The sequence below is a fragment of the Tamandua tetradactyla genome, chromosome X (genome assembly GCF_023851605.1).
Source record: "Tamandua tetradactyla isolate mTamTet1 chromosome X, mTamTet1.pri, whole genome shotgun sequence".
In the NCBI taxonomy this organism is placed as follows: Eukaryota; Metazoa; Chordata; class Mammalia; order Pilosa; family Myrmecophagidae; genus Tamandua; species Tamandua tetradactyla.
In genome coordinates this window covers 132,671,378-132,697,745 of record NC_135353.1, presented here as the reverse complement: position 1 = coordinate 132,697,745, position 26,368 = coordinate 132,671,378, and the positions used below count along the sequence as shown (strand labels likewise).

At 57.7% G+C, this 26,368-nt stretch overlaps 1 protein-coding gene across 11 annotated transcripts in view; it reads right to left on the bottom strand.

Moving 5' to 3' along the window:
- Positions 1-26,368, bottom strand: part of BCOR (BCL6 corepressor) — a 112,616-nt gene that overhangs the window by 27,735 nt on the left and 58,513 nt on the right. For 7 of the 11 annotated variants that reach the window (XM_077145830.1, XM_077145835.1, XM_077145836.1 and 4 more), the window contains exon 1: positions 17,035-17,287. The exons of 2 other annotated variants lie outside the window; for them this stretch is intronic. The gene's annotated coding sequence lies outside the window, so the exon portion shown is untranslated. Of the gene's footprint in view, positions 1-17,034; positions 17,288-17,786; positions 17,855-18,027; positions 18,129-26,368 lie in introns of those variants that run through there. 2 more of the 11 variants (XM_077145834.1, XM_077145832.1) reach the window with 2 other exon arrangements.

Genomic DNA, 26,368 nt, shown 5'->3' with positions numbered 1-26,368 from the left:
TCAGGCTAGGAGGAGGCCCCCATTCCCTGTCCAGCCCTTGCCATGCCAAAGGAAGATAGTCTAAGTAACATTCCTTGATACAAGTGTATCCTTGTCACACCAGCTGCAACAATGGAACTGTATCATGCCATTCCTTTGCGGCTTGCAGCAATGACATGCTGAAAATTTCAGGGGGAGCAAAGGGGGAGGGGGGCCACTCAATCAAGTCGAAAAGAAAAAGAACTGTAAACCTCAAGACACTTCAATCTTCTTTTTCTGAGACTTAAAAATTGGGGAATATGTAAGTGTTGCCTCAGTCATCCCAATGAGAACCCTTGTTGATCCAATTAACCATCCCCACCCCCAAGAAAAAGGCCAGCGCTCACCCCGTCTTTTCCCTTGAAAGGGATCTCCCAGAAAGGCAACCGGGACATAGCCAAAAGGTGAACACAGTTTAGAGACATCCGGAGACATTGAGCATTTCAGAACCCCTTCCCCAGGGCTCATCCTGCGGGCTTTTCAGTATTAATTCTGCACAGATAAATGACACCAGGCTTCAGAATGAAGTGTTCTCACATGCACAGGGTCAAATGGAGCATTGAGGCTGGCAGTGAGTTTCAGTGTCATGGGGGGCGGGAGAGGACGGGGCGGGGGGTGGTGGTGGTGGTGAAGATAGGGCAATGGAGATGAGACTGAACATAAAGAAGCAGGAGGGGGGCCTCCATTGTTGGATCTCGCTGTGGACTATACACAAACATACACACACACACACACACACACACACACACATTTATAATCTTTAGCTGCCCCATGAACTTTTTGTGAACTGTTTAAAAGTGGAGCTCTGTTGAACAAACAGCGGCGCCACTGCCAGCCATAATTTCATTGCAACAAGCTAAAGACTTTTAACTCTTCAGGTTCCTGGCAAAAGATGGAGCTAATCAGAAAGGGCCAATGAGAAATGGCCAGGTCTGGCTGGAGGCCCTTCTCCAGGGTGACAAGAACAGCTCAAATCCCCAGCAGGGAAATCGACTCCATTTACACTACTGAAAAATGGGGATTCCCCTACCACCCTCTCTTCCTCTGGGATGTAGAATGAACTGGCCGTGGGGGTAAGAAGCAAAAAGAGATGGTACAGCCAACACTTATCTTCCCATCCCACTTCGAGATGCTGCTATCAAGAGTTGTGGCTTTTTTTTTTTTTAACTTGAAGCCAAGTGCTGCAAAATAGACTTTACTGACCCTCGACTGTGGGACATGGAAAAGAGAGCAAAGGATCTGACTTGAAAAAACACCGTCTTAAGGCGCTTTGCTGCTAAATATAAGAGGCTGGTTTGCCCTTATTTCTCAAAGCTTCCCCCACCCCACCCCCGCCACCGCCCCGCTTCCACATGCAGGCTATGCTTCTAGAAGTGCCAAGATGTGTGAAGTCACTCATGAAAAGCACTTTACAAGCACCAACCTGTTCCCAGTGTGAGCTGCTAGGCTGCACCTTGGCTCTGGATTTTAACCCCTTTTTACCAGTAGTGCAGAGGAAGGGGTGAGGATGGGGGTTAGGGAAGAAAGAAGATGGCTGAGAGAACAGGCCTAGATGGGGGGATGGAGGAGTGTCTAGTTTCTAATGAACAGGCAGGGAACTGGAGTGGCTGCCCACTGGCACCTTCAGTTCCAGGAAGAAACCTGGCCTGCAGTGCACACAGGACAGTTCGGGTCTCCTTAAAAAACTTTAGGCAGGGTTACAAGAAAACCTGGGCTAGGTCTAGAAACTGGGGAGCAAGGCCTGATTGGCAGAAGGGGGTCAGAGAGTCCAAGGTTATGAGCTGTGACCCCAACCGTGGGAAGGCGACATTGCTGCCTTCTGCGAAAAGACATTAGAAGACAGCATGGGCCCAGAGCAGCACCCAGCTGCCTGCAACGAGGGCACCTTTGTGGGCTGAGGAGGAGAGAAAGATCCTCCCACCAAGGGTAATTTACCCTCCACAGCAAATGGTAGGTTGAAAGGAAGGAGGCCTGAGACCGAGTGCAGGAAGTGGAAGCAGCACCAGGACCACTCTTTGGCACCTTTCCTTTTTCTCTCCACCCCAGCTCCTCCTGGCACCAGGCCACTTTTCACCGCCTCCGCCCTTGAGACGGTGATCAGTTCAAGGCTGCACATCAGGCTGGTCCACCAACAAAATGTAAAGCATCTCCTCCAAACCACCCCAACTCCCAGAAATCAAACAATGCCCCCCCCCACCCCAGTTCTCCATGCATTCTTTTAAGGTCTCTCTTACTAGGCACTCCTCCACTGCCGCCATGGAGCCAGTTACCTGCCAAGTGGCGAAGTGCAGTTAGAGAGGTTTGTCGGGGGCTTCCTGCTCAGAGGCCTAGCCAGCATGGAAGACGGGGCCTCTGTGGGTTGGGGACCTCTTTGGGGAGGGGTCCTACTCACTGTATGGTTCATTTCACTCAAGGGCAGCCAGTGAAGAACTTGAGGGAACGTGGCCCCCACAGCCTCCCGGTCCCCACCCTCACCCACCAGGGTCTCTCTGGGCAGCTGGCTGAACCTCCCCAACCTTGGTCTCCTCATTTGTAAACACATCTGGCCCCGTGTTTTCCGAAGGATTAAACTGCACTATGGACTTGAGTTTTGCCTGGCAATAACTAGAGGTGGCCCTGTTTAACACCATTAAACAGCACCTGACTCCACAAAAAAATACTGAACAGCAGACCCCCAAGGGGCTGCAACCACACAGGTGTGTGTAGGGGTGTGCTGAGGCAGAGAGAGGACTAGACAAGAGAGCCACCTTCAGCAGAGTCCGTGAAGATTTCACCCAAGCCCAAAGCTAACCATGCACGAGGTCTTCCTGGGTCAGCACCAAGTGCAGATTGAATCACGTACAGAGGTGCTCGCTCTTGGGGTCAAGGGAAGGGAGGGGTGAGGAAGCTTCTATTTTAGGATGGGGGGGTGTGTGGGGGTGAGAAGATGAGAACAAAAGGCTCTCCCGGATGTGCAACGTTCTGCGGTCCTTCTGGGCTGCTTTCTTGGCTGATATGCGTGTCTGTGTGTGTGTGCCCACACACGGCTGTGGCTGGAAGTGGGAATGGGGTACCCCAAGGCTGTCTCCCCTCCCCAGGTGGGCAGAGGGAACTCAAGCTTGAAAGGGATATCAGCCTTGGGACGTCGCTGACACAGCCCCTCCCTATCTGCCCCCCCTTTACCCTCAGCCGGCGGATGTCGTAAGGGGGTGGGTCCTGCCTGCCCTGGCCCAGCCTCTTGGCCCGCCTGCCACCATAGCCTCCGGGGAGTCCCCACCCACACCCCCAAGTTTTGCATTAGTAACAGGCAAGAGAGGGGAAGAGGACGGGAAACTCGCGGGCCCCTGACTTTTCCGAGTCCCCGGAACCTGCCTCTTCCGGGGAGCCTGGGTCAGAGCCGAGAGCCTCCAGGGCCCGGGAGGAATGAACTTGGCCCGCGGGCGGCGGTGGCGGCGGCGTCGAGGGAGAGGGGGAGGGGCACCGCAGCCCCGAGCGCGAGCGGTCGGCAACAAAGGGATTTTCTCTCCCCACCACACGCGCCCGTGAGGATCTCGGGGGTTCGTCGGCCCCTCCTCGCCGCTCCACCGGCCGAGGTCCCCGCGCGGGGACGCGCCCTGGCACCCCGCCCCGCCCTGCCAGGCCTTCCAGGAACTCCAGCAGGCTCTCCGGGCTCCATGATCCTCCCCAGCTGGGAGCGCTCCTCCAAGCTCTTCCCCATCCACCCCCATCTCGAACCCCCTACGCACTTTCGGTCCCCGCTACGGAGTTTTCGACGAAAAGAAACTTTGGATGTGCGTGAGGCAACGCCAAGCCACACGGGTGGCCGCAGGGAGAACCCGGGATAACCTGAGATCCCCAGGGGCAATGGGGCACTGCTGGCCCCTTTCCCGGCCATCCTCCCGGGCTCCCTTCAGAGGAGACTGGAATGCTGCTCGCAGTGGACGGCCCCCACCCCCACCGAAAAGCAGCGCGACAAGTGTGGACAAGTGTGTAAAGGTCTGCAGGGGCGTGGAGTGCATGCAGGGAGACTCCAATGGGGATGGATCCGAGAGTCTACCAAACCCAGGCTGCCCACCAGACAGTGCCCCCCCCACCCAGCCAAGGCACAACCCTGGCCCTGAGGACACTTTCCCTTCTCTGGTGACTGCCTCTCCAGGCCACTGTGTCAGCTTTTTGTTCCTTTCACTTTACTAAATGGTTGTGCCACCCTGGGAGCCTGGGTGTGCATGTGCGAGGGGGTGCATTTGGAAAATGGTGTCCCTCCACAGGAGATGCCTCAATACTGGAAACCTAGGTCCAACGCCATAGATCACCCTGACACACACACACACCCTCCTCAAAGAAAGCACACACATACACACAACACACCCTTCCATCTGGTCCCTACATAGCTGGATCCTCCACTGGGGAGTCTACACAACCTGGGAGCAGCTCTCCTCCAAGGGCCATGTCAATTGCACTTCAAGTTTCCACCAGGGCTTTGTGGGAATATAATGCATTTAAATGCATGTCCCTCCCCCCAACACACACACCCGAAAGAAACAAGCTCCACCATAATGCTAATAACAACAGCCATCGCTCGTTTTACACATGAAGCACAAAGGAACTTTTTAGGCATAAAAGATGCTGAGATCGCAGGCCCCTGTGAGCTGCGTTCCTGGCTGACTGTGCTCCAGCCTGGAATCCCGGGAAGCAGAGGATGAAGGCCAGAGCAGGAGAGGGGCACCCACTTTCTTTACAGGGAACAATAGGAAACCCCATGGCTGCGGCTCGATCTTGGAACTCGGAAAGACCCAAAACAAAGCCGTGGAACAACTGCTGGAGAGATGGGGGCCCATGAATTTTTTTTTTTGTAGCTGTTCAGAGCTTAATTACTCCTCCTTGATCCGTGGGACTAGACACGACACCGCCAAGGTTAAAATGCCCCGAACAGTACCGAGCAGATGTGAGCTAGCTGGCAGACGCGCAAATGAGGCCTGCCTCGGAGCACGATAACAAGTGACTAATACATTGCATATCGTTGAAAGAAAATTATTTTTCTCTAATTTGCATTTGCTTGGGGAGGAAAAAAAAAAAAAGAAGCCAACCGAGTCCCTCCTCACAGGCATGAGTATAATCCTGGAAATACAGCCCGGCTGCTTTAAGAGAGCTGGAAGGAGGGAAAGACTGCCAGTGTTTTGGCGTTGCAGGCTTGTTTATCTTTCCGCCTTTCCTCCAAGGCGAAACTCGTTTTGCAAGCAACATTCCTACAGAAAATGGCACACGTCATAAAAAGAGACCAATTTATAGAACTGGCACCGAAGTTCATGTATCACTCCAGAAGCATCTCCCAGCTCCCCACCAGGGAACCCAAGTAGGTTTTGAAGCCCAAGTTAATACTCAGGGAGGCTAGACCTAGGGGGTGGGGCTGAGGGTGAGGTGCAAGCTTTGCAAACATCCTGTAGGCACAAGGGTCAAAGTCATACAGAAGGGCAGGAGTTAGACGTAATTCAGCCCTAAATGATTCTCCAACTCGCGAAGGCTTTGACCTTAGGAGGTTCCTGGGAGGGGTGGTGGTGATGGTGGTGAATTTTTATACCCAGCTTGCTCCAGGATAGCCCAGAGGCAGGCCCAACTTCAAGTTCCTGGCCACTTTGAGCATGCCTGCCAGGGCCAGCGGGGCATCTCAAGGGACCAAGTGGGCTTTCACTGCCACCAGCCGCTCTACCTACCACCCTGACACCTCCCTTCCACACTGGCACCTCCCTGCAATGCCTGGCGGGGTACCTTTGCGTCTTGCTGCTGAAGGCAAATGGCCTCTCGAAAAGGGGAGGCTTGGGAAGGAAGATTAAGGGATGTGGGAATATAATAAAAAGCCAACCTGCATCCCCTTCCCCCCAGAGTCACCCTCCCTTTGGGTCCTGAACCTCCAGGCTTGTGTTTCCAATACTAGAAACAGCGCTGAGCGCAGCGGAACACAGCACCCGTCTGCATCTGACTTGTCTGGAAAACAGGGCCATTTGAGCAGGAAACAACGGCCTTCAGAGCCTCTGTGATTTCCAGACAGCCTTCAGTTAGTAACACATTCCTTCCAACGAAGCTGACTTGTGGCTAAAAGTTATTTTTCCCAAATCTTAAAAACCCAGTCAGAAGCAGCTGAGGGGGTCCAGAGTGGCGGATCCTGGACAACCCCGTCCCGACAGTGACACAGTCACAGCCCCGCGGGGGCCTCCTCCTGCCACCTCTAGCCAGTTCCATAAACCACAACATACAAATCTTCCCGCGTCCTGGGAATTCATAAAGGTATGGGGAATGGAGGGTTGAGCGGGAGGATAACGGGGGGGGGGGGGGGGGGGGGGGCCGCGGCTGCTGAGCTTGTTCTCATCTGAGGACGCTCTGGTCAGAAAGGGGCTGCCACCTCTGCAGCAACTCCGCGGGCACACTGCGCGCTTTGTGTAAGCGCCGAGGAGGCGCAGCGCTGCTCGTGCGCCAACAGCTGTCACATTATTTGCACTCGCTGTAAACAGCCTTCACATTCCCCCCTTACCACATAGTTAAAGCCAGACTAACAATCCACAGTTAGAGATCAAACCAACAACAGCCGCATTGTGTCTGCCTTCCCTGCCTTCGCACCAAGCCCAGCAGCTGGCAGGTTTCTCCGGAACAAGGGACCCCCTCTCCCCTCCCCACCACCACCACCCCCTACCCCCCAGGCTCCAGCCTAGGCGAAGCCGAGGAAGCCTGCGCTCATCGGGGGCTGATTGTTAAAGCACAAGAGCACAGCCGTTTCGCAGCCCTCCCCGGGTTTTCTCCTTCTGGTAGCTTGGGGAAGCACCCCTCCCCCACCCCATTTCCTCGGATGGGAATAAAGACTGTTCAGACTCCCGGGGTTGGTTTCTCTGTTTGGTGGAATGGGTGGGGTGGGGGGCTGGCCGGCCCTGGCCAGGCCGGGGTCAGGCAGGGAGGCCCACAGCTCGCTTGCTCTGGCATGTCTCAGAGGGCCCGGCAGGTCTGCTCTTTCCGCAGCCCTCAACCCCAAGGCCTCTCATGTTTTGGAAATTGCTCAACTCGCTGAATACTTACTGGTCGCCCCACTGATCAAAATGTCTCCTTTATGATTTTTGGTTAAGTCGAACATTTCCATAATCGTCATTATTAGCGCAAATTACACGCCTAATCGGTCCTTAAATAGATTTTAATTAAATAATCATACAAGGCTCATTTTATGACTTAAGAAAGGCATTACTTTTCGTTAGAAACTTTCCACCAGGATACAGAGGAACGATACCAGGCAAATACTTCTTGGAAAATCGCCGATCACCCACGGACAGAGAAGGTCATGAAAATGTACCCTGTTTTACCTTCTGGAGTGGAAGCTGAGAGCAGACACAATGCATCTGCACAACTTTCCTCCTGTGGAGCCATCAGAGAAGGAAACTGGGATTTCTTCCCGCAAAGCATGACTTTTGTCTTGTCTTTGGCCATTAGAAATGTATGCCAAATACTACCACTCCTTACTCATCTGTAGAGCTTCCCTCCCCCCTCCCCTACCCCAAAAGCCTCTTCTAGAGACCGCCCCTCCCCACCGCCATCCGTTTTCCGCCCCGCAGTCTGCTGAGAGTCGTGGCGCAAAGCAGGCAGGCTGTGCTTGTTAAACGCTGTGTAAAATGCCGTTAATAAAATAATAAATACAAAGGATGGAGGCTGCTGGTTCCACGGGTGTTTTGACTGGAAATGCCTTGGCACTTGCCATGTGTTTATGGGAGGGCAGACTGTTCTAGGATTTACATAGTTTGGACGTTTCTGTACTTCATTTATTCTTTCCTAAATGACGTAGGCCTAGAGCTATTTCAAGTTTGCATTTGTACGGGACTGGTAAATGCCGAGGACTTTCTCTAATTAAACCAAGTTTTAAATCAGACCCAAAGCTGGAACATAACTCCCTGACTCCACCCCTCGCCCTCTGTTGCTGGAGAAAACAAACAGACCCTAGACAACAATTCCCTGTCCTTGCGTTGCCCACCGTCTCCTTCCCACCCCTCCCCTCCCAGGGCACCTTGTGAGTTCATTACCTCTAAAACACTGAGTTAAGACTGGGGGGTGGGGGTGGGGGCTGCTGACCAGGTAAAACTCATTCTTCCCCACAGCGACGTCAGCAAAGGCTGTAAGGCATTCTTTAGAGAGAGACCAGGGATTCGTGCCTACTGAAGCTCTTTCAGCACAAAGGCTTTTAGGGGAAAAAGGGAAAAAAGGGGGGGGGGGTACGGGGGGGTGGAGGAAGAGAAAGGGAGGGCTCCTGTTTCAGAACAGGCATCCCCAGAGAGTCAAGAACCAAGTGTAGCTTCAATCAAATGCTGACTTCCCCTCTGGGACTTTGAGTAGGAAACCTGATCACAGTAGCTTACTACCGGCCTGGATCCATACAGGTCTGGTTTTCTTCTCGTACTAGTAATTTTTTAAAAAATACATATCGATAGAAAAGCAGCAATCCCTGGCAGACGTTATTGAAAACCACACCGGGACCTCATAACATCCGGACTTAATTTCTATCAAACAAACCACAGCACCTCTGGCCTCTACAGCAGGCCATCTCCTCTCACCTCTTCCCTACAGATCTGGTCCCTCCAACCATTGCTATTTATGGGGGAGGGCGTGAAGATGGGAAGTCTGGCCAAGAGAGCACCTAGATGTCCGTTCTGGAATCAATTCCTAACCATATAAAGAGCCCACTTAGAAGAAGCAAAAGCCGAGTCCTTTCATATGGAATCCTTTAAAAAGCAGGAGGCAAAGAACTGCAACAAAAGGAAAGAGGAAGGCGTGGAGGCCAACCCAGAAGAAAATCCTGAAGGTTAATTTCACCCACGCCGTCAGCCCCAGGACACTGCCCCAAAGGACTCCCAGGGTTATCAGGGGTAGCAGGAAAGGAAGGCGGAACCGATGGGACGTGCGACCACGCATCAAAGCAATTATTAATCTTGGGGGCCTACTATGTGCCAAGTGTTCTTCTTTGATCCTAAAGGTGGATAATTATTCCCAGTCTTACAAACGGAGAAACTTTGGGAGGCTCAGAGACCATAAATAACTTGCCCCCAAGGTCACACAGCTAGTAAAAAATGGCTGTGGTCAAACTCAGTCCTGGAGTTGTGGAAAGGAGCCAATTATTGGTTTAATTGATCCATGTTAAATTCTTACTTTCATGAACTGTCTCCTTACAGAAGTTTGGAAGGCTTCCTTAGGCCTGCCTGGTAAGAGAATGACTATTCAACTCCTATGTGACTGGGTCCAACCAGGAGCCTTGAATCCAGTCTCTTCAACACCAGTCTTCTTCTGGTCCACTTAAAGTCTTTCACAATTTCTCCCCACTTCCTACAAGCCTTCCTATATTGAAATACCTTGGTGGGAACACTGGCTCTCCTTTCCCCTCCCTTCCAGCCCAGAATAGGCAAAGGGTGATAGTTGCGCTCCTCGGATGTCTGGGAGAGAAATGCTGACTCCGGGTCCTATGAACTAGGCTTTGCCACCCTAGTTTTGACACATAAAGCAATAAATCAAGTTATCTATATAGACCATACGCCCTCTGGAAGGAGCTCCTGTGCTTTTCGTAGGGATTTTAAACAAAAATCCCCAGAGATCAAGGCCGGGGGTGGGATGGGGGTAGAAGTAGGAAGAGGCCGGTGTTCCCGAAAGGCCAAGCCTTGAGACAGGCTGGGAGGCTAAAGTATCCCTCCTTCCGTTGGATTCCCCGACCTTGCGTTTCAGAAGTCTGGAACCACTGAAACGCGGGGGCCGCAAACCTCAGCGCCTAACACCCCCTTCCCCACCCCCATCCCCATCCCCATCGTTTCCCGGTCTTTCCCAGGCTTTTAAATGCTCTGGCAACTACCATATGCGACGCCGTGGGCTGCCCCTCAGCTCCGAGGAGGACCCGACCGGCAGGGGCACCGGCGACTCGGCCGCCCCTGCGGGCTTCCTGGCCCTGGACGGGTGGCTCCTCCCGCCGCCGGATGTGGGAAATGGCTCCGCGGCGCGGCCGGGCGCGCAAAGGCCTCGACGGCCAGAGGGACAGAGGCTATGGCGCCGGGCCCCTTGCCCCGCTCGCCGGCCCAGCACGCCCCCGCGCTCGGGCCGCGCCTGGCCCCGGGCCAGCCGTCCGCAAGTGGCTCTGTCTAAAACTTTCCGGCCTGGAGGATCGATCCGGGCAAGGTTTCCAGCCCCCCCCCGCTCCCTCCCACCAGTCGGAGTGGGATCTTCTAGTCTCCGGAGAGAGGACCCCCCCACCCCACGTCGGCCACCGCTAGGAGGCGGCCCTGGCGGACGCTCTCCACTTCCCACCCCCACAACCGCAGCCTATTTGGCCCACCTGGAGCGAGCGGCTTCCCGAAGCGAGAGCCGTCGGCAGAGCCAGGGACCGCTGCGTCCGGAGAGGAACTTCCGCAGCCCAAACGACCCGCACGAGCCTGCCCGCCGCGCGCATGTAGCGCGTCCTACGCACTCGCGCTCTCCAGAAATGGTCCTTATCCTTCCTTAGGGGTTGGGGGGCGGAGGGGAAGGCGGGAAGGAGGAAGGGCTATATATATTTTTAATTTAACTCTTCAGAGGCAAGTTTTTGGTGTCCCCGGTATGGCCGCAAGCGCTCGAGAACAATAGAAATAAGGGGTGCCGGAAATAGTGCAGGAAGACCTCTATAACCCTATAAACACCCCCTCCCCTCGTGCTTACTATTCACATTAAAAGACCCCAGAGCCTTCACTGCAGTAGTGCCTTTTTATAACTTTTTTCCGCCAGATCCCCATTCCCTAAACACGTTCCCCTCCCCACGTTATGAAATCACAAGGGCAAAGAAGAGGCGCCCCCCTTCCCCCCGCAGCTCGCAGGCCTCTCACCTGCTCCGGCCCCAGGCACCCTGACCTGACTCGCCCCCCTCCCCCAGCAGTTCCTCTACTTTGCACCTAGACAATAAATTTAGTTTAATTTAGCTTCCGGTCTTTAATTTTAGCAGGTCTCCTTTTTGCATGCAAATCAATATGGCAATTACCATCTAAAAGCTCGCCCAGCCCCGGGTCAATGTAAATTGATCATTGTCCGCCTTCCACAAAATAACACCGGGAGTCTGTGGTGCATAATGAGATTATACTAGAAACTGTCTTTTAGATCACAAATTATATTTTATGCTGTCAGGATCTTCTCTGAGCGGACTTCCCCGCATGTCTAATCACGCGGAGTCGAATCCTTGGGCGCGGAGGGACGATGTGGGCTGGGGAGATACGGATCGAAAAACAAACATGTAGGCCCTCAGTTTCCGAGCTGCTCAATTGGGAGCTCCTGGAAGGTGAGTTTGGTTCCCAAGAGAAGGTTTGGTACAGACAGAAACATCGCAGAAAAGCTCCGGTCAATTCCCACCCAAAGGAAAGTCAAATATCTCTGCCTGAGGAACACATTAAGGACAAATAGCGAAAGCCGTCGGGCAGGGTAGAGGGGGTGTCGGTGAGCGCCCCCGGCCAAGTGGCTGCGACGAGGGGGGCCTGGCCACCATGAGGGCTGCTCAAGGAGGCCATCCACTCCGGCTCCGGCGGGTTCCTCTCCCGGCCACCGCCCCCTAGGCCTCAGCAGCGCAGCCGGCTAAACAAACAGACGGGATCCCGCTGGCCATAGACAGTGGCCAAGAAGCTGGGAGCACGCGTCTCCTCACCCGAGTCTGGGAAAGGACCCGGCCAGGCGAGACTCGTGAGAGCAGGCGCCGGAGTCCCTGTGCGGTCCTCGAGAGCCCGGTTCTCCCGCCCTTCTACGGCCCCCCGGGCACGGGTGCGACCCCGAAAGCCTAACAAAGGCCTTTCTGAACTCCTTTCGGCCTCGGACCGACGGGGGGAGGGGTGGAGAGCGGTGGCCAGGGTGGACCCATACGGCCCCCTGCCCCGCCGCGCCTGGCGGATGTCGGCCCGGCCGGCGCCCTCGAGGAAACCACCACGGAGACATTTGTGAGGGCTGCTGGGGGCTCCTGACGAACGTCCTCGGTCTTGGGCGTCGGGGGTTCGGACGGCACTGCGGCCTGCGAGCTTTCCCCCGCCCAGCCCAGGGCCCAGCCCTGCCCCGCCCGTCTCCACCCGAGTGCGGTCTTCCCAATAAAAGCTGGAATTCCCGGCCGGGCTCAGACAAAGAGGGACCGCGGCAAACCGATGCCGCCGGCAAACCCAGCCCTAGCTCGACTTCCCGTGAGCCGCCGAGGTCACACAGACGCCTGCTAATCGACCCACCCAGACCGTCAGCCACGCAGGATCTCCAGGAAAGAATTAAAAGCCGACCAAAAGGAATGCTAAACTCTCCTTTATTCCTCCCGGAGGCTGCACTTCCTTCGGTCCACTAGGCCCTAAGCCAATTGGGAACCCCAAACAGGTCACCTTCCACTCCTCCAAATCAAAGTGGACAGCTCTTCCACTTTTCCCACCATCCGTCCCCTCAAGGTCAAGAACTCAAAATCTTCTGCATGCTCAACACATCCCCTGTCCCCATTCCAGGAGTGGGGGAGGATAGTGACACTAGAAGTAACCCTAGTAACTTAGGAGCATCCACCCATAAATGCCTTCAGTTCCTGTCTAGTAACGCCCTCTTTACCTATGTGTGTCCATGGTTGCATGTGGGCCCGCATTTCTTTGCCTGTGTGGGTCTCACAGGGCAGGCTGGAAAGTCTGGGTCAGGCCTTGGGGAGTTTGTTTTGTCATTCAGCTTGCATAGGTCATAAGCATATGAATGCTTTTTGTGTTTCCAAGTGACCCTTTTCACACCTTTAAATGGGCTTTTGTCTCTTGTCACACACACTTACCCAGAAATTTTGCCCCCACCCCGTTTCCAGCTCCACTTTAAAGGTTGGGATTTTGCTCTTCAAATATCACTACAAGTCTCTGGGTGTGTGTATCCATGTTTACATGCCTTGTAGCCAGTTTTTATCCTTATGTATCTCTTGTTCGGAGCCCAAGCCTCTTGATTTGTCTCAACCCATGTCACTCAGATGCACATCTTAATCTGAGCATTCCTGCTTAAAGGATACACTTGCTTTGCCTATAATGCTATTTTCCAGGCCAGACCAGTATGGGTGTGCAGTTTGGCAAAAAACTTAAATGTAACTAGAGGATCCCTTAAATGTAACAAACCCTAAAAGAAAGGGAAAGGAAGGAGGGGACAGAGCGGAGGGCAATGGTTATTTATGTACTGGGTATCCATATCTGATCTGCAACACACCCACCCCCAGTTAGAAGCTCTGGAAAGAACTAGACAAATGTCTGCTGAGTTGTATGAAATTTGTAGACCACTCCATATTGGCCCCACAAGTCCATCTCCTACATATGAGAGTCCAACCCCTGTTTGGAGCCTGTCTCCCTACACATTTCTGACTCACTCTCCCAAGTCCATGGTTTAAAGACAACTCAAGGATCTAGTTGCTTTGTCCAATGCATACCTGTACACCTTTGGCCTAGCATTTCAAGCTTACATCCCCAGTCAGCAGCAGTCTGGATCAGAGGCCCCACCGGAAGCAGGGGCCAAGGCTAGACCTACCTGTACTTGAACGCAGGCCTGAATTCTCTCTGGGAATCCTGAAATCTAACCACCTCTGCTGGTTCCTCCTTAAGTGAGGGTGCTCATTGTGTTTTCACCCATAGAGAAGTGGTGGGTCAAACTAGATCATCTGGCAGCTGCATTTGGTTTGTGGAAGAATCGCAGATGCACAGGGATGTGCGCGTGCACAAGACAGAAGAGAAAAAGAAAACCCTAGGCCTGGATTCCTGCCCCTTCCCAAACCCCTGGTGGTTTACTCTGCCTCCAGGAATTTCTACTAGGCTCTTTGCGCACCACCCATCCCCAATACACTATCACCAACACCTTTAAAGGGTTAAGAAGAAACCCCAGCAGCCTTCCCTCCATCCGGCTCACTGGCCCTCTGGCTTGCTCGTTCACTCGCTGCTCGCGGGAGTCTGCCGCCGTCTCCGCTCCCCCCGCCCCCCGTCCTTCAGCCGGGAGGGAGCCTGCATGCCTGTCTAGACCGATCTATCACAGGAACACCAACAACACCCGCGAGAGCGCGGAGACCCTGCCCGGGTCCCCCGGCCCACACGGTTCACAGCGGACAGAACCCTGGGAGAGCGGCGGCGCCTGCGGCGTGGGGTGTGGGGTGAAGGGGGCCTACGGGAGCGGGCCGCCCCGAGCGCATGGCGGTCTCTCCCCGGCTCCGGCCCCCCGCGCTCCCGCTAGACTGGCTGCCGGGGCAGTCGCAGCTCTGCGCGCTGGGCAGTCCTATTTTTATCTTGTCTAATCCCAAACTGGGCGGGGAACACAGGCGTCGTGCTTAGAGAACAAGAGATAGGCGAGGGAGGCGGGGAGGAGCAGCCAGGCAGCGACGCGAGCAGGAAGAAAGAGCGGGCTGCGCGGGCCTCGTCGCGCCGCACGCAACGCGCAACGCGCCGCCCCGCGAAGTTACATTCGCCTCCCCAACGCCCCGCGATGTCCGGCCTCTCCCCACTTCTCAGCGCCTCCCTCCGTAGCCCCGGCCGCGGGGCCTGGGCCTGTGTGGGAGGCGGAGGCCCGGCCAGCCCTGCAAAGGGCTGGAGAGAATCGCTAATGAGCTGTGCGGCCCATTGATCCGGAGAACACTTCCTAATTAACTCTCAGTCACCTACTGGTGACAGCGCCTCAAAAGACAGCGCTGGGGGCCGGCCAAGCCCCAGACCCGACCCGCCCGCGGAGCGCCTGGCGTCCGAACCCCGCGCGCTCCCCTAACCACCCCAGGCAATCCTGGGTGCGCGGCGGCGCACACCCGCGCACTCATGGCCAGACTCGGATTAAACCTGGACGACATATTAATCACCACCATCTCCCCCACCTCCCTTCCTCTGCGCGGTGAAACCATGTCCAAAATAAACCCAAGAAGCAACACTGCAAAGCCCTGACCGGATAACAGGTCGGCGGAATGAAGTGGAATGGGTGGATAAGTGCCCACGTTTAGGTGGCCGACCATTCAAATGCCTTCCACACAAGCAATTCTGTTGGCAAAACCGAATCCAACACCTCGTAAGGATTGATTTCGGCCCGCGGTGTCCGTTTCCACTGCCACAGGAAGTGTCAGATGGCCAGAAATACCCGACTCTGTCTGGGCTCACCACCCACCACCTTCTGGGGTGGGCCATTTCCTCATTTTTACTCCCAGGCCATCTTAAGGGTTTTTCTTCAAGAACCTACCCTTAGGAAAAAATACCCCTCCTCCTAATCTCTGCTCCAAAAAAAAGAAAGAAAGGCTGAAACCCCTAGCTGTCTAGTATAGCAGAGAGGCTGTGCGAAACACCCCTCTGAAGCGCGCTGGTTTCTTTTTAAGGTTTGTTTTTAAATACACATAACCCTCCTTCTTCCTTCCTCCCTCTTCCATTCCCCAACCCCCACCCCTCCAGACGCCGGCGGCGCGCGCCCCCGCGCGCGGACACTCACAGCCTCTAGCTGGATATCGCGGACTTTCTGGAAAAGATTTATTAACAGCAAATTAAGCCTCGCCTGGCCTCGGCCTACACACGGCCAGACCGGACAGTCTCCAGGTCCCGGGAACGTGCCCAGTCGAGCGTGCGAACGGCTGGAAGCCCGCCGGGACCACGCGTGCCTCCAACCGCCCCACTCCGCGCACGGCGCCCCAGTGCTCGCTTGGTAAACAGCAGGCGCACCCCGCCGCCACCGCCCGGAGCCCCTCGGGCTGGCATAGGCTCTGCAGCGAAGCTGCCCACCCGCTCTGAGCTTGAGCCCCGAGGCGCGTCGCGCTTCGCCCTCCCTGCCTGGGCTGCGGATCTCGCCGGGGTGCGCAAGTTCCTCTTCGCCCTTAGCCTCCGCGCCGCACACCCCGCTGGACCTCCGAGTGGGACCAACTTCCTCCGGCCGCAGACACGCACACACCGGGCAGGGCTTCCTAAAGACTCTACCTACACCCCCTGCCACCCCACTGCCCAGCCCCACTGAGAGCCCAGGTCTCGCCCCCCCCATCCCCCCGGGCAACTCGACCTCGTCCTCCCTCCCCACCGCCGCCCCCCCCACATCCTATCCCCGCCCCCGGGGGCTTACAACTTACAAAGGCTAACCCGCATCACCCCAGTGGGGGGGGGGGGCGGAGTGGGGAGAGGGTCGCGAATTATAACCTCCAAAGAACATTTACAAAACAAAGCGTTTGACCTGGCGGGCGGGCGGACGGGCCGAGTCGGAACCCCTCGCTCTGCTTGATTTTCTACTAGGTTTTTTTTTTTTTTTCCTCTTTTAATCCACGTGATTCGCGCTTTGGGGCAAGCCAAGAAAAAAAAAAAAAAAAAAAAAAAAAACCCGGGACTCCCCTCCCGAGTTATGCTGCGGCGGCAGGTCGAGCTGGGCTCGGCCCCGGGCGCCCGCCACACACCCTCGCGCACGCACACGCCGTCGTTCCACTTGGAGGAACGACCGGCCCCGGGAGACGCGAGCCGAGGCGACGGCGACCCGGGTTTTGTGTGTGTGTGTGTGTGTGTGTGTGTGTGTGTTTTTTCAGTTCTTCCCCGAGTCGAAAAAGAAAGCAGACGGGAACCCGCCGCCCTCCCCTTCCTGCTGGCGAGCGAACGCCGAGCCGAGCTTCCCAGCTTCCAGCCCGGCCTCCCCCCCACCTTACCCCCGCCCCCCGCGCCCAACTCGCGGCGCTCCGCGGCCACCGCGCTCCCGCGCGCAGTCACACACACAGGCTGCAAACTTCCACTCCGCGAACTCCCGGCTCTCCTCCCAGCCCCACGGGAGGCGGCCGCCCCTCCATACCGCGCGCCCCTCCCGTCCCGGTGCCCACGCGGGGCCGCTCAGGTTGGCTGCATTTTTAATAACTTATGGCTATGGAATCAAAACGAAAGCGAGCGAGGCAGCCAAAGGGAAGCGCGAAGGCGAAACCTTCGCGGGGTAAGCTAGAGAGTCGGAGGAGAAACCCGCGGCGGGCGGGGGTCCCCGGGCGAGGAGGGAGCCCACTGCAGCCCCGCGGCGCGCTGCCCGCCCGCGGCCTCCCGGGGGAAAGGTGTTCCGGGCACTGACCTGAAATCCCCGGCCGGGGAGAAGGCAGGGTGCCTGCGATCCGGCGCTTTGAAGTTTCCCCTCGATCTGAGTCGAGGAGGTGAAGGGCGGGCGTGGGGGCGGCTGGTGAGGTGGGGGGCGAGGTATGCAGGGGAAAGTGGGGGGGGGGGGGTGGCGACGTTAGCGAGCAGCAGAAGGAGCCAGGCCGGGGAAGCGCGGTGAGCAGCAAAGTTTGCCGTCCCCGCAGCCCGCTCACGGCGCCGCGCTCGCTCGCCTCTCTCGCCCGTCTGCTGCCAGCAGGCTGCCCTCGGGGTCGGCCCCGCCGAGGGGTGGGCTCTGGGCCGGGTGGGGGCGGGGCGGGGCGGGGCGGGCTCGGCGCCTCCAGGCAGGTGGCGACAGCCCCGCGCGATCCTCCGGGCTCCCGCGGCTGCTCCGGGCTCGGCCGGGCTCAGCAGCTCCCGCGCCACCGCCGCTGCCGCCCGCTCTCGGGCAGGAGCTCCAGCGCCATGTTGACGGTTCGCCGCGAGCGCCCGCTCGGACTGGGTGTGTGTGTGTATGTATGTGTGTGTGTGTGTGTGTGTGTGAGTGTGTTGGCCAAGTCGTCCCTGCGCGGCGACAGCGCGGCTTGAGCTCCCCGCCCGGCGACTCGCGGGTTCCCCCTCCGCGGCCCGCCTCGCTCCCGCTCTCGGTGGTGGCGGTCTGGGCTCCGGCGCGTCTCCCCCGCAGCCGCCGAGCTCGGTACCCGTTCAGCGAGGAGCGCAGCTCTGCCTCACCTTGCCGCTGGGAGCCCGGGCTCCGTCTGCCGCTGCACGCCGCGATCCCAACGCGTCCCCCCTCCCTCGTTCCCTCCTCTTCCTCCTCCTCCCTCCTGCCTCCGCCCGCCCTCCCTCCTTCCCTCCCTCCCTCCTAGCAGCCGCCTCCCCTCCCCCCGCAGGCGCAGCGCTCGGGCGACAGCCGCCCGCCCGCCGCCGCCTCCAGCTCTCGCAAGTTTGAGCTCCCCCAGCCTCCGCTCACCCTCCGCTGCGGCGCCTCGGCGGTGGGGTTTCGGGCGGGGTGATTCCCCAGGAAAGGTTTGCCCGACTTTCCCCGACCGTCGTCGATTTCCAGCTGGGCCCGTTTTCGCCTCTTGGGGTCCGAACCCCGGACCACTTGGGTGGCGCCCCCCTCCTCGCCCCCTGCCCTCCCTTCCCCCGCTCGGGCTGAGTTGGCTGCGCACACCCGGCCAGGGCGCGCGTCCTGGGCTAGCCGGAGACCGACTCGGGCGGTGGCGGCGAGGGCGGCCAGCAGAGCCGGATCCGAGGGGATGTGGGGCGGCGGGGGCGGCTCTCCCAGCCGCGCGCCGCGACTCCCCTCACTACCCAGAAGGCCAGTGGAGGACCGCAATTACCATAAAGCGCCTCGCACTCTGCTCCGCTAAAGCTGTCAAACCCCAGCGGCAGCCACCGCTGCCGCCTCTCGCCAACGGCGCTGCGCTCTCCCAGCCTCGCGTCCCCTCCGAGACCCGGCAGAGCCTGACGAGTTCGCATCCGCGCCCGCACCCACTCCCGCCACCCCGGGCCTCCCCTTCCTCCCTGAGGAGCCCTTTCGCGTTTCGGTGTCTAGAGGTACATGAAAACACCATCCGCGGCAACAGCGGCGGTTCCGCCCGAACTCCGAGCCCGAGTTCCCCGGACGTTTCAATTGTGTGGGAATTGTTTGGAGAGGAGGTGGGGAGGACGGGAGCGGGGGGGAGGCACAAAGAGTAAGGGCCGGGGGGGGGGGGGCCGGGGCCCGCTAGGGGAGCGGAGATCCGTTAGAATTGCTCCACATTCGCGGGCGTTTCTGGGTCTGCACCTCAAACCGGTCGGAGGGTCTGCCCTGGCCCCTCACTCAGCCCTCGAGAGATGATCTCTCCCGTTTTGTTTTCCTTGGCAGGGAACAACTTTTGGCGCAGACCGTTCGCCCCATAAATTTCCACTCGGTAACGCCGTGCTGATCGGTGCTCGGTGGTGGCGTAGCGCCTGCGCCCGCAGCAGTTCAATTCAATTGACACGTATGGAGCCTCTTCTGCGCACCCGGCGCGGCGCTGGACGCGGGGCGCTAGGGGAGGGCGGGGGCAGGCTGGAGGCCGGGGGAAGCCGAGAGGCGAGGTTCCGGCCTCCCCAGAGGGCAGAGCCTCAAGGGCGAGAAACCCCAGTTCATTAAAGCTGGCAGGAACGGATGGGAGCGGGGGAGGGGGGTTCCGATCTAACCGCACCCAGACCGCGGGTCCGGACATCGTGGCCAAAGGTGACCCCAGTGGGCTGCTGGCTAGGGTCTTTTTATGCTAGCTGGGGTGGGGTGTGGTATCTCTTTCTGCCTAAGGACAAGATGGTGTAGGCTCGATGAGAACATCAATCCGAAATGGAGGTGGCTTGTCAATCCACATGGAAAGAAAGTTTTAAAATATCCTGGAGTGTCCTCATGCCAGAAAATAATCAAAAGCATCTCAAGTTGATTACTGATTCAAGGTCAAGACCAAAACCAGCTCCCGCCAGCAGATATTTTCCCTTTTAAAAATTAAGACTTACTACAGACTGCGGGACTGATACTAGGTGAGATTTTATTCATTCTGTTTTCGTTCTCAGCACATAGCTATAAAAACAACCCTTCTCAAAGCATAAGTGAGACATCCTCACCATTTGAAACCTGAAACTTCGGGCAGAATGAAATCTTCTTGCTCAGTGCTGCAAAAGACAAGTGTCCCCAGAGCAGTGCCCAGCCCGGCTGGGCCAGAGCGCAGGGAGCTAGTGGTAAATGTTTCCAGAATGGAATGCACACCTTTTTCTTCCCAGTCATTCTGGGGCGGATGGCTCTGAAAGCTAACCCACACATTTTTTTAATCTCTGGTAACAAGCAGAAAGACACCTGGACTATTGTGCTGTAAAGCTATTTTTTATAAAGACATTTTAGGGCCAGACATTAAAAGTTATTAGACTGAACTGCACGCGAGTTACAGACACAGCTGGAGAAAATGCCTCTGGTCGTGTGTTGTAGCAACATTTCTTTTTGAAGCTTCTCTTTTTATTCAAAACAAGTCTAAAATAACCGGGAAGGCCTTAGTCGGGTATTTGTGGGGAAGCTCTGAAGGTGGTTCCAGGCGAAGAGGCCTCCGAGCGGCTGCGGCCCGCGCAGAAGAGCTGGCCCGGGCGAGCGCGAAGCCGTGCCAGGCTCTTCCGGCTCGGTTAGGCCGCGCGGCGGAGGCCCTGGCCCAGTGCCCAGCCACCTCCTCTTCCCTCCCCTCACCCCCCCAACTCTTCCCCCCACCCCCCACCCCCTCTGAGCACAGGCTTTTCCAGGAGTTCCGAGTCGCATATAACCGTTCAAAACTTCTGGAAAACCCAGGAACCTAGGGAGAGCTCGGAGCCCGCTGCCTCTCAGAGTCCTGCTGCCTCCCGGGGGCTGCTGACAAAGGGGCCTGTTTGTCTAACTTTAAAAGTCCTGGAGTTAAAATAAATGGGGGGGGGGGGCGGTTGTTGTGCTGTAAACGCAAATGGGGCAGGAGGAAGGCTGATTGCCGGAGAAATTTGATGCTGGAAACAAACAGGCCAGTAAATTCGCCTTTGACTTAATTTGTAGCATTCACCACCACCACCCCACCCCCCAATCACACACTCTCCTTTTTCTTAGGGAGTATCGCCTCCACGTTCTCCTCGTGTGGGTTGGTGGGATTAAAGGGCTTCTCTTCCATCTCCAAGGCATACATTTTCCAACTCCGTGGGATTTTAAAAACATCTTATTAAGGGATTCCTAAGAAGCAAGAGTTGGGGGTGGGAGGGCTTGACTCACTGGGAATTAAAATGTAGGCTTTTCCCCTAGGCGCTCTAAAGCCGGGTTTGCACCTACTGGTCCTGAACTGGGTTAGGTGGGATTGTTTCGAGAAAGAGAGGCAGAAAGTTCGCGAAGGGCAATCTCATTTTGTGTCCCCACTTGGGAAGGGGCTCCAGGAGCCAGGGACGCCGCGGGGCTTCAGCGTGTGCGGGCGACCCGGCCCTTTTCCTGCTCCTGCTCCCTCCTCCCTTGCCCTCCCAAGAGCCCCTCCGGAGCTGACCCGGGGGTCAGGCCGCTACACTCGGCACTCAGCGAGGGGAGGATTTCAATGAAAGCGAAGGAGGAGGCGGAGAAAGCGAATGAGTGAGCGCAAGGGAGGGGAGGCCGCGCAGGCAGAGGAGAAATAAAGAAATAGGCACCGAAATGAGAGGTGCTGCAAGCTGAGCCGCGGGGGCCACTCCTCCCACCCGCCACCCGCCCCATTTAAGGGTCCCGCGGTTATAACATATGGTTCGACTTCAGGCTCTCAGGCGTTTTCCTGCTACAGATTCAGCCGGGCTCTGCTACTCTCGGGCAAGCAGGTTGGAGCTTCTGGAAGCAGGCCTCGAGTCAGACCAGGCTGACTGCAAAACCTGCCGGGGCCTCTCAGGCACCTCCAACCACGCCCAGGCCGAGGGGGAAGGCCACCGAAAGCCGGAGTGAGGTCCTTACTCACGTTTGGGGAACCCTCGGTCCCCAACATTTCGTGTTTGTTTGTTTTTTTTTGTAACATACGTACTAGGATCTAAACTATGAAGCTCTGTGGGCCTCTGATAGCCCTCGGCTGACCCACCTCACCTCAGAGGCTGTTCTCAGGCCTGTGACACTGGTTATTGAAACAAGAGGGAGTTGGGTGACCACAGGAACTTTTATTCTATAGCGTCCCAAAGAGAACCACTTGCCACCCTCCCTCCAGGCACAGAGCATATATCTGGTTTCCCGTCAGAAACTCAAATGAAGTAAGAACTGAAGATCCATCCTTATCTCAGGGATTGGAATTTGCTGGAGTTAGGAGTCACTAGCTTGCAGATGACTGCTCTTTCTGCCCAGCCTTTGGAGGGTTACTGGGCATTTGGGGGAGGAGGGCTCAAAGGACAGGCCCAATGTGGTAAGCAGCAAGCACCTCTTGAAATTTCTGGCCTGGGCTTGGTTAGTGTCCGGGATCAAGCTCCCCAAACTCACGCACCAGTGGGGGATCAGTGGGCTACACTGCGGGTCTTGGTGGGATGATGGGTGTTGACCAAACGTTATAAATACAGGCGGCTCAGGGAGACCCGGTCTTGCACTCAGCGGGCCCCAGCTCAAGAGCCCTGGAAGCCCCTGTGCTGGGCCAGATACTCTTGCAGATAAAGCCAGACACCACGTCCTGCCCGAGCTGCTGATTTCGCAAGGCGCCTCCTGTACATATTTTACCTGGCTGGGGGCAATGAGTGAAAACCACGGGGAGCCACCAAGTACTGGCCCGGGCAGACTCAGTGTGCAGGCCTCCTGCCCCAGCCATTTGGTACATAGCTTTACCCCTTCACTCCCCGAGGGGGGGGGGGGGGGGCGAGGGTGTAAAGAGGCTTTGCCGAGACACATTACCCTGAACCTCCTTCACTGGCTCCCCCATTCCACGATACTGTAAGGATTTGGAGGGTACTACCAGCCCCTTGCCCTCAGCCTGGCTCGGGCAGGAAGGGGATATGGACCGACAGATGAAAACGAGGTGTTGGTGCTGATCTCTCTCTAAATCTCTCTGAGGCCCCCCACAAAGTCGGGCGGAGAAGTGAGTGAGGCGGGGTGGTTGCCTCGGGAAGGTTGCAGCCAGGAGCAAAGCTGGGGAGCGCAGGTCTGGGGATGCCACATGGCTTAATCCGCTGCACATTTCACCCATTCTATGCCCCCTTCTCTCCCACCCTGCACTGCCCCCGCCACAGTGCTCCCATTCCCACTTCATCCCCACGTCTCCAGCGATTTAATAGCCGCGCAACCCCGGCCGCGAGTGCGACCCGGTGGGGAGGGGGGCGCAGGGTGGTTTGTGTTGCGAGGCCTGACAGAACCTTCTGTGTGCGGCGGAGGGAAGAGGCTAATGCATAATGCACAGCGCTTGGAAGCCCGGCCATTAGCGGCCTGTCGGTGACACAGACAAACGACTGAGAGGGAGGAGATCCAGCTCGCTCTGGAGTTTAAATATACCAGCGTGGAGGGGAAACGCCATGATTTAAAAGTGTGTGTTTGCAGACACTCGCATATATTTTAATGATTTCCAGCAGGCCCTGCGTCCCAGACTTACACACACACACACACACACACACACAAAGGGAAGGTGTACAGGGAAGGTTTATAGGAGAGGAAGAATGAGGGTAGAATGAGAGGACTTAACCTGAGACCCTCTATTACCTTTTGAGAGATGAAGGGAAGGAGAAGAGGTTGGTAAAGGCATCACAGAAAATGTGAGGTCTGGGGTAGCGGCAGGATCCAAGGCCATCCCAGGATTTTTATTTTTATTTGCATTTTAATCTGGCAATCCGGCCTTCCATCCGGGACTAGTCCCTCTTTGCTGTTTCCAGGGGAAAAGAATAAATCCTCCCATCTTGCTACCCTCCGGCGCCCACATTTTTGAATCTTCCTTTTCCACTGGCAGCCCAGAGACCTCTTTTCTCCCCGTTTACCACACCAGTGTCTTTTAGCAATTAAGGCGAGAAGGGGGTGGGGATAAAGATAAGCCAATTTTTTTCCGCCATGCAAGTGTGAAAGATAAGATAACGCTAAGCTGGGGCAAAGCGGCTGCTTACAACCTCCCCTCAGCGATTTTGATCGGTCACTTCTTATCTCGCAAAAATGCTCCTTTCGAAAGCTGCATCCAAAAAGAAAAAGGCGAAAGGAAAGCATTTTCATTTGGAAATGACATTTAAAACCCACCTTCACTTCACCAGCAACCCCTTTCCCCATCGGCGGGGCTCCCCAGGAAAAGTCGCTACAACAGGGTTTCAGGCGTTCTCGTGGGGGGCAGGATTAGTAGTGTAATTAGGCTGAATAAAACCAGGGATGCGTGATGAAGATTTATTCTGCCTCCAATCGCAAGCTCGCGGCCGGGTTTTCCTTTGCATGGTTACAGATTGGTATTTGTGTTGCACCATCGCGTTCGTTGTGTTAGAAACTAAATAGGTAGTTAGTTACATTTGGGAGGGTCATATAACTATGTCAACATGAGGCGGTTGTTAATACAGAAAAAAAAATCCTGATTTTTACAGGCTCCTTTAAAACGGGGAGAAGACATCACATGCCCCCAAATCCCAACCGAACCGGACTCTCAGGGAGTTTCGTAAAATCATCCCCCACCCCCACTCCCACCTCGCCTCGCACAAGAATCTCACGAAGGAATTTCCGGAAGACTTAGTATTTGTCGAGGAAGGTTTCGGTATTGAACTCCAGGTCCGCAGAACGGTCTGCAAATTGCCCCCGGCCCAGGGGCTGGCTCCAGAGAGCAAACATCAAGTCCGGTGCCCCAGGCGGCACGGATGAGCCCCCATCCCGGGCCGGCATTTCGGCGCCCTCCGCACGTCTACCCGCCCCACCTCCGAGCCTGGCCGCGCGACCCACAGCCCGGGGCCAGCTGCGGCCGGATTGTCCCCGGGAAGCCGAAACCGCCGAGCGGGGAAACCCCTCCTTCTTGCCCTTCCCCGAAAAGCCGAGCCGCGGCGTAGGCGCCGAGCAAGCGGGCAGCAGCTGACAGCCGGGCCTCACGTAAGGCCCACACGCGTCCCATTAGTCAGCCGAGTTCCCCTCGGGCGAGCCGTCTGGCGCGGCCCCAAGGCCCTGCGCGGGCGGGGAGGGGATACGGGCTCTGCGGGGCCCAGCCGGGCTCGGTTCCGCGTTCCTGGGCCCGCGGGTAAGCTGAGCCGGCGGAGCAGGCCGCTCCCTGGCTGGCGCCGGGGCGCCGAGCTGCGCTTCACGTGCCCGCCATATCAGCGGCCGCGGCGACGAATAGGGGAGGAGGTGGCAAGGAGGTGCGCGGCCACTCGCGCAGGGTCTCGGGCCCTCGTCTCCCCGCCCGACACCGGGCCGGGACCACCCGGTAGCCCGCAGTCCCCACGACTTCGCGCGCCCTCCCGCGCGAGCAGAGCGCGGCGCTGCCAGACGCCGAGAAGCTCCTCGGGCGCCGCTCCAAGAGCTGCGCGGCGGCGGCAGCCAGGGGAGGGGTGCTCCTCGCGGCCGCCCCGGGAACTTCCCGGCCGCCCCGCCGCGGCTACCGCCGCCGCCGCCGCAGTCACGGGAACCGGAAGCCCTCGCGCCGCCCGGAGCGGCCTCCGCTGGCCCCTAGGGGCTGTTCCAGACAAGGGCTGGCAGCGCGTCACCCTCGGATCACTCCTGGTCCCGGGCGACCGCCCTCGCCCTGGGGCATCCCCGTTTAAGCCCGGAGGATCCTCCTCGCAGTCCGGGGAGACCTCCTTCTGCTGCCGCCATAAGCACACCCCCACCCCCACCCCACCCCACCCCACCCCACCCCTCCAGCCCCGCAGCTGGGACGGGAGTGGCGCGGAGTCGCCGCTCCGGCCGGGCAGGAACACCTGCTCCCGGGCCCTGCAGCTGGGCGCGTGGTGCCGGGAGAGGCTGCCTACTGTTCTGTGCAGAGATCGCGGAGGAGAAAATGGGGCTCCGAGGCTCAGCAACAGGGGCTCCCATCTCCTTTGGGTGATCATGCCCGAAGCCAGCATAGGGGCCCAGGGTGTCCTGAGGGGTCGACGGCTGCCACCCTCGGGAGCCGGCTTCTGACTTTAAGAGGTCTTCAGCAAAACAGATGGGGCAAAACCTGTTTTGGGAGCTTGCCGGGTGTCCGCCCCCGCTCCCCAGACCAGACACATTTCTAGCCTTGGGCGGGGGGCGGGAGTAGGTCACAGCGGCCGTTGGCAACACCCGCCCCCACCCCCTATTCCCCCCCCCCCCCATAGGATCTGGTACCAGCCGCAGACTTTGCCACTTCGCGTGGGGAGTGCTGATGGGACCCTCCCCATCTCCTCCGTACCCCGAGGAGATCGGGAGGCCGAGCCGACCTGCGCGGCCTCCCCCGTTTCACCTCTCCAACCCCTGTCCCGTCCTCCCCGACTCTCCTGGCCCAGGGCCCGGCCGAGGAAGGCGTTGTTTTGCCAGCGGGAGCCGAGCGAGTGCGCAGAGAAAAGCCTCCCTGCTCTAATGAGAGTGCACACAGCGCTGCAGCGAGGAGGATGATTACCCGGCGGGCGGGGGCGGGGGGGGGGGGCGCGGGCCTGGGCCGCGGGCGGCGTGTGCGGCGGCCCCGCGGGCCCGGAGTCCCCGCCTGTCTGGCTGCTAATCGCACGCTTTCTGCTGTTACGGAGGCAGGCGGGAGCCGGCGGCCGAGCCTAGCGCCGGCGACTCGGCGGGTGACACGGAAACATGGCGCAGCGCCCCTCCCCCGCCCGCCCTCCCCGCGCTCCCGCCTCCCGCCTCGCACTTCCTCCCGCCGGCGCGGCTTTTGCAGTTCCAATTCTCTGCTTTCGTCCCGGCACCATTACGCTAGCAGCCG